At 44.3% G+C, this 12,048-nt stretch overlaps 1 long non-coding RNA gene across 1 annotated transcript in view; it reads left to right on the forward strand.

Annotated features, from left to right (window-relative positions):
* Positions 1-9,761, forward strand: part of LOC122790895 — a 55,910-nt gene extending 46,149 nt beyond the window's left edge. The window contains exon 3 of the long non-coding RNA XR_006363049.1: positions 9,620-9,761. This is a non-coding gene — a long non-coding RNA (uncharacterized LOC122790895). The remainder of the gene's footprint in view (positions 1-9,619) is intronic.
* Positions 9,762-12,048: the final 2,287 nt, after the last annotated feature.

Here is a 12,048-nt window from a genome sequence, read left to right on the forward strand (position 1 = left end):
TACAGAGAGTGGGCTTTAAGGTGATCCATACAGGACAATATGTTTATACCCTGGATTCTCCTGGCAAGAAAATTTTGTGGGAGTTCCAACTGCTGCAGGTCTGGTCAGGTACACACTAAAGGGGGCATTATACTCAATGATGGGTCTGATAAGGACTGAATAAAGTGGCAATATGATTTCCTTAGATATTTGTGTTAATAAAGTCCAAGAATCATGCCTTTGAGTATGAGGCAATGTATGTTTCCCATTCTTTTGAGGGGTAGTTAAAGTCTCCCATTAACAGGATATTTGGTTTAATGGTGAGTGTCTCCAGTAGGTCCAAGTATGAGCTATGGGACTCTGTGGACACAGAGAGTGACATACAGCTAGCTAGAATATGGTATGGGACCTTGTCTATGGTGATTTGCATGGGAATAAATTCCAGGATATCATCCTGTTTAACCAATGCACAGTTATGCTTGCTGCTTATATAGGTTAAGACTCTACCACCTTTGTCCCTGTCTCTGTAGCTGATAGTCTAAATGTGTGGAAAGCAGTGAAGCCTTGCAATGCCAGAGTACTTTCTGTGGATTTAAACACTGTCTCAGTAACAGCTAAGATATCTATATTCTCCAGAGTGAGGAGAGCTTGTAGGGTGTTTAGTTTCTTGTTTAGTCTCCTAGCATTGAGCAATACACCTTTGGGTTTCTTTGGGTTTTATTTGCTGTAGCGGTTGGTTTGAAAATTTGGCACTGGCAAAGCAGAAGGTTTGGTGTAATGGGGTGGGCAGGATGACTACAGGGGTCTGATCACAAAAATTGAAGCAGCCGATAGAGGTTGAGGGGGTTTTGTTGACACACACTAGGCAGAGTCAGTGTCTTGTGGTGTCTTGGATGTAAATGCAACCCTGGCAACTGCTACCTGTGTGTTCTTAAGTGCTGCACCAGGTTAGCATTGATCATAGCACTGTAGTATGACACATAAAAATTCATACAGTAATGTAAATATTACTCTTAGTGAGCTCCACTTAACTTCTCTAAGAACCATTTGCATGCAAGAGCCATATTCTTCCCAGAAAGGTGATACAGAGTGTTGTATAACAATATTTAATTATTCATCCCAATATGTCTATCATGGAGAGATAGTACAACTGTAAGGCTTTGGGCTCGTGTTGGTTTTATATTTTCAAGCATCCAGACATTCCACTGGTGGGGGTTTACAGTGGGGGGGGCAACTGAGGGCTAATGTCAGCAGGACTGCTGTGGCAAATTATGATGGTAATGTACAGGTGGAAAGGTTAGATGTCACAGAAGCACTGTCTTTAACATTCTGAAGATGGACCACCGACATCCATAGATGAGGATGTCCCTATAGAGGTTGGTGCAGGGTATATAGCCTCTTCAGAGCCTGGCAAGCCATTTATATCTGAGTACTCCTGTGTCTCCCCCCCAACACAGTCTCTGATATGTGCACTGCCTGTGACATAGACCTACCCACCATAGGTAAGAGACACTGTGGAATCCTATGACATCCTGTACTGTCCTTGATATGCATGCAACTCTCAGACACTCCCAACACGTGTTCAGGTTGATGATCCAGATGCACAGCAACTGCTATGCACAGAACTGTCGCACTGGTGAGCATGCTCATTGGCAAACAGGAAGACATGACTCATCTACAGCAAAATGAGACATTACTACTACTGATGTCAATGGTGGTAACTGTTGTCTCCATAGGTGCACCCATGTGTTATATTACAACTGCCCAGCAATCCAGCCCTACTTGCCATATTCTTCATGATACCGGGAGGACTCAGACACAAGTGGATTTTGACAGCCTGTTCCACATAAAAGGGCACACAGTTTTGCAGATACATCATTGGTGCATATTCTGGCACATGGCATGGTACCCCTGGTTCACAAGAATACTAGACATGCAGTGTAGGAGACACTGAGAAAACTATCTCACTTTCCCAATTGCTGCAGAGCATTGTCAGATTAAGTGCCTTGTTCAGAATCACAAACAGACAAATGTAGGATAAGAGAATCAAGCCTTGACTACAGGACGCAGCTCATTAATAGACTTCCTGTTTGTCATACACAAGTGCAGTTCAAACGTCAGTGGGGATACTCAGCACTATATTAATGAAAAAGGTTGCACTGTTCAGTCCACCAGGTATGGATAGTGCAGACTAGTCATAGATGATCTTGGCCTCTAGCCATTGGACACCTCCAACCCCATTTTGTCATGAGACAGACCCAGCACTGAAACAGGTAGTTGGTACAGAGAAATCCACAACAGTCACATACTGGCAACCCACTACCACTCTGTCATTGAAGGATGTGATCCTTGACATCCAGCAATCTTCCACAGTAAGCAGCTACTGCATTCACCTCCCATAGCCCTACCCCACACTGCATTCACCTCCAATGGCCCTATCCCACACAGTAATCACCTCATATGATGCTACCCCACACTGCATTTACCTCCCATGACACTACCCCACACTGCATTCACCTCCCATGGCCCTACCCCACACTACATTCACCTCCCATGGCCCTATCCCACACTGCATTCATCTCCTGTGGACCTATCCCACACTGCAATTACCTCCTATGACCCTACCCCACACTGCATTCACCTCCCATGGCCCTACCCCACACTGCATTCACCTCCCATGATCCTACTCCACATTGCATTCACCTCTCATGGCCCTACCCCACACTGAAATCACCTTCTATGACCCTAGCCTGAACTGTTTTTTTACTGATTACTGCATTTATTTTAAAAATTGCACTTAAAGTTACATTTAGTCGAATTTAGTCGAAAGTTTGCTTGTTTGTTTGTTTAATTGAACTGTGGAGGCTGCCCACTAAAGTGTGCTAGCCTGTGTAACTAATTTATCACTGTCTCTGCATTTTCTGTGTATTTCTGCAAAAACAAAAAACAAAAAATAATCCTTGTTTTCCCGCCTTTTTCGACTAGTTTAGACCAGTATGCAGGCATTGCTGTATTCTGGGCTGTGGTGTAGTTCCTGTGTTGTCCATTACCTTACTTGGATAAAAGGAAGTTTCTTTGCTCACCAGTGGGAGTGGGGAGCCTTGAGCAGCCTACCTATCCTTGGGGGAAGTGACCTCAGCACAATAAGCTGTTAGTAATTGGTTGTTTGGGACCATTCCTAGCTCTTTTGTAGTTCACTGCTTAAAATCCGCATTTGCACGGCTTTGCGTGGTCGTGCGCATAGCACAGCGCCGGTTAAACTTTTTCTGGCTCCGCCAAGTCTGCTCTTCAATTTTTCCCTTAGAACTGTTTTACTTGCAATCTAAACAGCCTATACTTTATCTGAAAAGCTCAGCACTTGCTCCTAAAGCATTTTGTATACAGGTAAAGCACTCTTAAACAAACGAAAAGTACTTCATTCACCTAAATTCTGTTGAGTACCCATTTCCCTATAGGTCCTTTCTGACTCAGTTACACAGCAATCTTTTTCACTATTTCTAGCATGTCGAAGGGTCAGTTGCTAGCGTCCTCTCCTGTTCAGCTGGTGAATCTGGGAATCTTGAGGCAATGTTACAATTGCCTCATGTACACAGACAACCCTCTCCTCCTCCCAACAAATACAAATATATGTGAGAGATGCAACTATATAGCCAAACTGGAGGCTGAGCTCTCTCAATTCAGTACTGGCAAGACCAGTCAGGAGGAGAAGGTAACCACGCACACCACAAACCCAGTCTCACATAGAACTATCACAACTGCAAACCAAACACATAAACACACAAAAACATACTGGAGGCTGATTAAAAATCTACCAAAACAACAGAGGCCTCCAAAGCAGACACCCAAGCAACCACCACCTCAAGACATAGCAAATGCAACACATAGTTCACAAAGTCAGTGTGCTAAACAGTCACAGCCCTTAAGGCCAAACAACATGCCAGACACACTTGTAATAGGTGACTCCATAGTCAGGCACACTGACGTCCCGCTCACCAGACTGAACAAGGAGAGGGTCACAGTAAGCTGCCTGTCGGGAGCTAGAATCTGCCACATAACACAAGCACTCAGGTCACTCCACAGCAAGTACAAATATGACTCAGTCATTGTACATGCAGGTGTGAACGACCTGAGACGTACCTCCCTGGACTACATGAAAAGAGACATAGAGGAGCTCTCTGATTATGTAGCCCAGGCCGGTATGACCCTGACCCTGAGCAGCATCTTACCCTCACCAAGAATGATGCCACAGTACAAAGACAAAATGATCAGTTTTAACAATTGGCTTAATTACTGGTGTCATTCTAAGGGGATCCAATGTCTGTCTGCTTGGGATGACATGCTTGACAAGCCACGCTGCTTCGCAAGGGATGGTTTGCACCTGTCACCCTGGGCTTCGGATATTGGCCAAGGCTCTTGCCACCCCATAGTGCCTCTTGTAGGCAAGGCTCAAATGACAAACCTACCTCCCTAGAAAACACAAGTGCAAAAAAACTAAGGGTACTGCTGCTCAATGCCAGAAGTCTAAACCTCAAGATGCACGCCCTCAAGCCCTCCTCAGTATGGAGAACATCGATGTCTGTGCAGTGACTGAAACCTGGTTCAAGGCTCCTGAGAGCACCCCAGCACTATCAGGTTTTACCTCATATCATGCTTTCCAGCCCCAAAACTTGGACAGAACCACAAAAGGAGGGGGAGTATCCATTTTCATCAAAGATACCCACAACTCCAGGTTAGTGGCAACGCACGAAGCATCAGAGACTATCCAGGTGCAACTAACCATAGGCAAACTGCCTTACAGTTTGTAGCATGCTACAGACCACCCTCTCAAACTCAGGAACCCCACACAGCCTTCCTGAAGACACTGGAGAGTATGAATGTCTCTCCAAATACCATCATTTTGGGAGACTTCAACTACCCAAACATAGACTGGGAACATTACTCAAGCCCCAACACTCTAGCCCAAAGGTTCTTAGAATTCATAAACTCAAATGCAATGGAACAACTAGTCACCATTCCCACAAGAGGAGACAATATACTAGACCTGATCATCACAAACATGGGGACAAAATGCTCCACACCGAAGTACATCCCTCTTTGATAAGATCAGACCATAAATTAATCTCACTGGAAATCCACATCCCGCCCCACCCCTGCACAAAAGACCACAGTGAAGAACTTCTCAAAAGCAAACTTCACACTTCTTAAGACTGAAGTGGTATCTTTCAAGGCCCCTGGGCCAGTGGAAACCACAACCCACACTGCTGATTCCTTTGCAAATGCCTTCTATGGGCACCTTCAAGAATGCATGGATCATGCAATCCCAAATAAAACCAAGACCCATTCCCCAAAGGCAGGCGACTGGTCTGGTGGACCCCAGCCATAAACAAACTTTACAACAGAAGGAGGAAGCTACTACATGACAGAGCAAAATCCCTAAAAGGAAAGGCATCTCTGATCAGTACTAGCAAAAAACTACGATCACTCATAAAATCATCCAAGGCCAACTTTGAGAGAAAAATCACAAATGACACAAAAGACAATCACAAGGCCTTCTTTAGCTATGTTAGAAACCTGGGTGGAAACTCCCAGATATGCTCAGAGTTAGTTCAAAATGACACAAAATACACTGAACCCACTGACATTGCCAACATTCTGGCAGACAGGTTCAGTGCAAATTTCTCCCCCCCCCCCCAAAAGGAGAAATAACTATCCCAGCAGAGTGTAGCCTCCCTAACATCTCAGATGCCCAGGTGAGAGCCGCCATCTCTAAAGCTAAAACACAGCATCAATGGGACCGGATGGTGTCCCAGGCTGTGTGCTACATGAACTCCAAGAGGAACTAAACCCACACATAAGGCTGCTGTTTAATCTTAGCCTTACCACAGGATAATGCACCCAAAGAGTGGCGTACGGCAACAGTGGTCCCACTTCACAAAGGCGGTGGTTCTACGGACCCTGGAAATTACCGCCCCATAAGCCTGATGAGCCTGGTCTGCAAAGCTATGGAGAGGATCATTATGGAACTCATAAACAAAGACATTGGGGACCTACAGACATTGGATCCTACCCAATTTGGCTTTGTCAAGGGCAGATCCTGCCTTCTGAACTTGGTCGACTTTTTGAAACAGTCACTAAGGCCATTGATGAGGGTAAGGCAGTTCACACAGCCTACCTTGACCTTGCAAAAGCCTTTGACACAATACCCCACTCGGGCATCATAGACAAACTCACCAGCTTAAATGTAAACTCATATGTCACAAGATGGGTTGCAAACTGGCTCAAGGACAGAACCCACAGGGTCAGAGTTGCTGGAGCTATGTCAGACTCTAAGCCAGTCACAAGCGGTGTCCCACAGGGCTCAGTCCTGGGACCCCTCTTGTTCGGCATTTATTTTTCCGAGGTACAGGCAAACATAGGAGGATTGTGGCTGACAAAGTTCGCAGATGACTGCAAACTGGGCCATAATTGATACTCCAGCGGACACAAACATCCTTCAGAGAGGCCTCATAGAAACGGATAATTGGTGCCAGAGCCATGGCCTTAAGCTAAACGCCAAAGAATGTATAGTCATACCCTTTGGGAAAACAGTAAATTACCACAAAGTACCACATGGCGGTAATCCATTAAGCACGGAAGAGGTAATCAGGGACCTAGGGACCCAGGTTGACAGTAACCTCTCATTTGACACTCACATTGCCAAAGTGGTTAGGAAGACCTTCTATATTGCCCACCTTATCATGAAGGGTTTCACATCTAGATCAAGAGAGGTCATTGTGCCCCTGTACTCTTCTCTTATCAGGCCAATGATTGAGTACAATGCCCCATTTGGGATGTATCTCACCCGACACCTGCAGCAGTTGGAAAGACCCCAAAGTTCCTCACCAAGAGGATTAAGGGTCTTAAACATATGTCATATGCTGCCCGACTGAAAAAACTCCAGCTCTATTCAGTCGCATACCGCCTACTCAGAGGTAATCTGTGCCTGACGTACAAGGCCATGTCCAATCCTGAATTAATGGACATGCTCCACCTCAGAAAATCCAAATCCATCAGAGCCACGAGAACAAGTGACTTAAACCTCAACACAGAAATAAATAGAACATGCTGGAGGGACAGATTCATAACCCAGAGGCTCCCTACACTCTGGAACAGAATCCCAGTCCATGTTAGGCAGAGCCCCTCACTGACTCTATTCAAGAGAAATCTCGACGAGTGGATGGGAGATCGTAGGTTTACCCCGGGGGTCATCTCTTTGTCACTACTAGACAGAGGCATAGTAAACTAAACCCTAAAAGGGAGTAGTATTCTCATCCTAAGGGGTGGTGTAAGCCACATACACTCTGGCTAGGCTTATAAATGCCCTAGGGCAGATAGCCTAGTATGAACCTATGAACCTATGAACCTATGAACCTACTCCACACTCCATTCACCTCCCATGGCTCTACCCCACACTGTATTCACCTCCCATGGCCCTACCTCACACTGCATTCACCTCCCATGACCCTACCCCACACTGCATTCACCCACGATGGCCCTACCCCACACTGCATTCACCTCCCATGACCCTACCCCACACTGCATTCACCCACGATGGCCCTACCCCACATTGCATTCACCTCCCATGGCCCTACCCCACACTGCATTCACCTTCCATGACCCTACCTCACACTGCATTCACCCACGATGGCCCTACCCCACACTGCAATCACCTCCTATTACCCTACCCCACACTGCATTCACCTTCCATGATCCTACCCCACACTGCATTCACCTCTCATGGCCATACCCCACACTGCAATCACCTTCTATGACCCTACCCCACACTCCATTCACCTCCCATGGCTCTACCCCACACTGCATTCACCTCCCATGGACCTACCCCACACTGCATTCACCTCCCATGACCCTACCCCACACTGCATTCACCCACGATGGCCCTACCCCACACTGCAATCACCTCCTATGACCCTACTCCATACTGCATTCACCTCCCATGATCCTACCCCACCCTGTAATGTTGCAGATATCTGTGCCACCTGGCAAGTGATGACTGATGCAACCTGTCCACCCCTATCTTGCATGCATTTTTTAATATATGATGTACATTGTGGCCAGACCATGCACTGCCCTGCATAGCCTGTGTCTTACAGCATATATTCTATTATTTCGTGTTGCTTGTATCACGGCCCATAACTGTAGACCAGATGTCACTGCCTTGTCAGCATTGCAATGTATTGTGTCTGTCACTGCACTGGCTATAGCTCCTCTCCTCCACTGCCATCCCTTCAGTCTGCTCTGTGACCTGCTGATGCTGCTGCTATATTAGATTTGGACTATCCAAGCATGGTGCTGTCATCCTGCTGCACCTGTTCACACATGCCCATGTTGTATAGCATGGCACACACTTCAAATAGTTTGTTTCCTGTGTCCAGGCTATATTGTAGTGCACCAACAGTCATGTCTAGGTAGTAGAATCTCCCCTTCAGTAGTCCAAAGACTCTTCCATGACATTCCTTGTTTTGGCATGCGTTATGCTATACAGTGTTTCTGCCATAATCTGTGACTTGCAAACTGGACTCATCTCGTGTGGATCAAGGGCATATTTAGCATCTTCTGCAACACACAAGACACACCATTGTATGTGGAATCCACCTAGCATGCATTAGCTATTTCTTCTTCTTTGCAGGTGTACCTACCTACAAGGTGACCCTGTGAGATGTAGATATAGGGTGGAACATGTTCCATATATGTAAATCATATGAACTGCCTAGGTAGAACATGCAAACATTATAGATAAATCCCTAAGCATTGCAGATCACCTGGCAATTCTGGTAGTGATAGCCCTTCTTATTTATGTTTCTCTGTCCTTCAGAATGAGTTGGAGACTTATATCATGGATGCAATGTCTGGTGTCCAATACCTTAAGGAAGCATGCAATTTTATAAACATGTCTGTAGGATGTTGGCTGTCTCCCCAGGTATGCTTGGGAATAAGACATGCTCCTTTACTTGTAGCATGAAGCTGAGTTCTTGCTTAAGTATTCATGAGACAGAAGCAATACACATAATTTGTACCCCATAGCTCACTTAAAGATGTCTGTTGGTAGGATGGTAAATACTACACATATCTTAGGTTCTTCAGGAATGGGTATACAATATATATCTCTCAGGTCTATTAATGGGTGACAAATGTCTAAGTCCCATAGTGCATCCCTCCCAACTCAGAAGTGATTAAGTAGCTGCTCCTCTGTGAGGTGCTCATTTGTACGTGATTCATATTGCACAATTTTTTGCATTATATTTTTATGCAAATAATGTCATTGGAGTTAACCATTTGAAATGCTGGAACCTACTAGATCAAGTCCTGAAATACGGAGACTGAATCGCCGAAAGAACAGACGTATATATATATATATATATATATATATATATATATATATATATATATATATATATATATCAAGTCTGAGATGCCATTTCTCAGAATATTTCCTTTTCTCTAAGGTATGGCAATCTTTGGGTTGGTATATCTAAGTTCAGAGGGTGTGAGGGTGCAGAGGGGATTTGCCCCTGCAAAAAAGAAGTTTAAAGGAGAAGGGGGATTTTTGAAGTTCGCTCTATTCTCTTGTATTTTTTTCCAGCTTTTTGTCACTCGGCATTTCGAATGTCAACATTTGAATAGGAAGCCATCTTTGGATCTCCTACATCCTATGCATGACTGCTGCCGTACTACTCTGTGCTGTGCAACCCATCTATAAACCTCAGCTGAAGTATTAAACAATGTAACGCTGCTATTTTTATTTATTCTTTTTCAATATAAGAGTATTGTAGTGTAATTTTGTTGAATTAATCTACATTAAAAGAGTGCTGTAGTTTAATTTTGTTGAGTTAATCTGTTTATTTATTTGGTTACTTTGGAATAATTTGCATCACACTGAGGTCAGCATTTGGTTTACATCCTCTCAGTACTGTGTGCAAAAGCCAGTGATTTTAGCGTCTGCATTGCAATTAGATTTAAGGATACAGTTTACCTTAAGTATCCCAAAGGATGTGCAGTAGCAAACCTGCCATCACAGATAAACAAAACATGCTGACTCCCCAGACTCTGAGACTAGAGCTCCCATGCCCATACATGTCAGAGTGAGTGTTTAGTCCTCTTCAAAAGGAAAGGAACCTTGACTCTGGGGATGGAAGGAAATTCATCCCGAAACACGCCACGTCTACGCTAGCTTAGGACAGGGGTCCAGGGGAAGTAAGGGTGTGTGGGAAATTAGCCCAGGGAATTGTTATGGCTAGGCTTGTATAGGCCCTAGGGCTGATAGCCTAGTACCAACCTATGAACCTATGAACCCACACCCTCACCTCACAGATGGCCTCCTTTTTAATTCATGCTCATAGTGATGATGTTTTATGAATATGTGCAAGCAAAGAGTACATTCATGTGCATTTACAGTTTTTCTACTACATACAATTTTTTAGCTTAATAAAAAGTACCAATACAACAACACATCCATTACAGGGGTCATACCTCTCAACTGTACAGATTTTCACAGAATGTACAGATTTTTGCCTCATATATTTTTGGTACATTTTTCTTAAAATTGTGGTTTTCTGGCAAATTAGTGGCAAACCATTAAAAACTGAAGTTAGGAAATAATGACAGACATTTGAGTTTCAGACTTCATATCCTTCAGAAAATTCATGCTAATGCAAAACGTGTTATTCTATCAACCTTCTAAGTTTGTAAGAGCGATATTTAAAAATTGTCCCTATTTTTGGTTCTTTGTCCCTATTTCATTTACGGCTTTGTCTAGATTTCTTGCTCTAAGAAGTTGAGAGGTATATAAGAGTTACATCCCCAAGAACTTCACATTTTATTTATTAATTTTTTTCCTCTATAGACTATGGCTGGGAGAGAGGCATGAGGCAGCAGACTCCTTGCTGTTTCAGCAGGCATTACTAACGGTAAGCAACAGAAATGGTAAGAAATACTTTCATTTTACCATTTTTGTGGCTTCAACTTTACAGTGGCATGACACCATACAAAGGCATGACACCATATTTATTTTTCATAGAGAATCTGCTGAATTTGCATGGTTGTCAATCAGCATCTGAAGACATTGCCACACCTGCACAAAATAATGGTATGGGATGCTTAAAGTATGTTATGCCTCACATGCAAACGAACACATATGACATGTAATTGAGAATATCAGTGCAAACGAACAACATGGAATATGCAAATGCAGGAGGCCAACATGATGGAGTGATTCAGAAGCACATAAAATGGTGATGATATGCACACAAGCACACCTAGATTGAACACTGTGATTTCTTGAGTACAGGAAAGGAGCCACATTAGATGCAGCAGCAGCAGCAGGAGCTCAACATCTCTTGGTAGCTGCTGCTAAAGCCAGTGCTGACAATGTTACACGTTGCAACAGCAAAGCCAGTGCTGACAATGTTACACATTGCAACAGCAAAGCCAGTGCTGATAATGTTACATGTTGCAACAGCAAAGCCAGTGCTGACAATGTTACACGTTGCAACAGCAAAGCCATTGCTGACAATGTTACACGTTGCAACAGCAAAGCCAGTGCTGACAATGTTACACATTGCAACAGCAAAGCCAGTGCTGACAATGTTACACGTTGCAACAGCAAAGCCAGTGCTGACAATGTTACACATTGCAACAGCAAAGCCAGTGCTGACAATGTTACACGCTGCAACAGCAAAGCCAGTGCTGACAATGTTACACGCTGCAACAGCAAAGCCAGTGCTGACAATGTTACACGTTGCAACAGCAAAGCCAGTGCTGACAATGTTACATGTTGCAACAGCAAAGCCAGTGCTGACAATGTTACACATTGCAACAGCAAAGCCAGTGCTGACAATGTTACACGTTGCAACAGCAAAGCCAGTGCTGACAATGTTACACGTTGCAACAGCAAAGCCAGTGCTGACAATGTTACACATTGCAACAGCAAAGCCAGTGCTGACAATGTTACACATTGCAACAGCAAAGACAGTGCTGACAATGTTACACGTTGCAACAGCAAAGCCAGTGCTG

This window comes from Protopterus annectens, chromosome 16.part0 (assembly GCF_019279795.1).
Source record: "Protopterus annectens isolate FY-2018-M chromosome 16.part0, PAN1.0, whole genome shotgun sequence".
In the NCBI taxonomy this organism is placed as follows: domain Eukaryota; kingdom Metazoa; phylum Chordata; order Ceratodontiformes; family Protopteridae; genus Protopterus; species Protopterus annectens.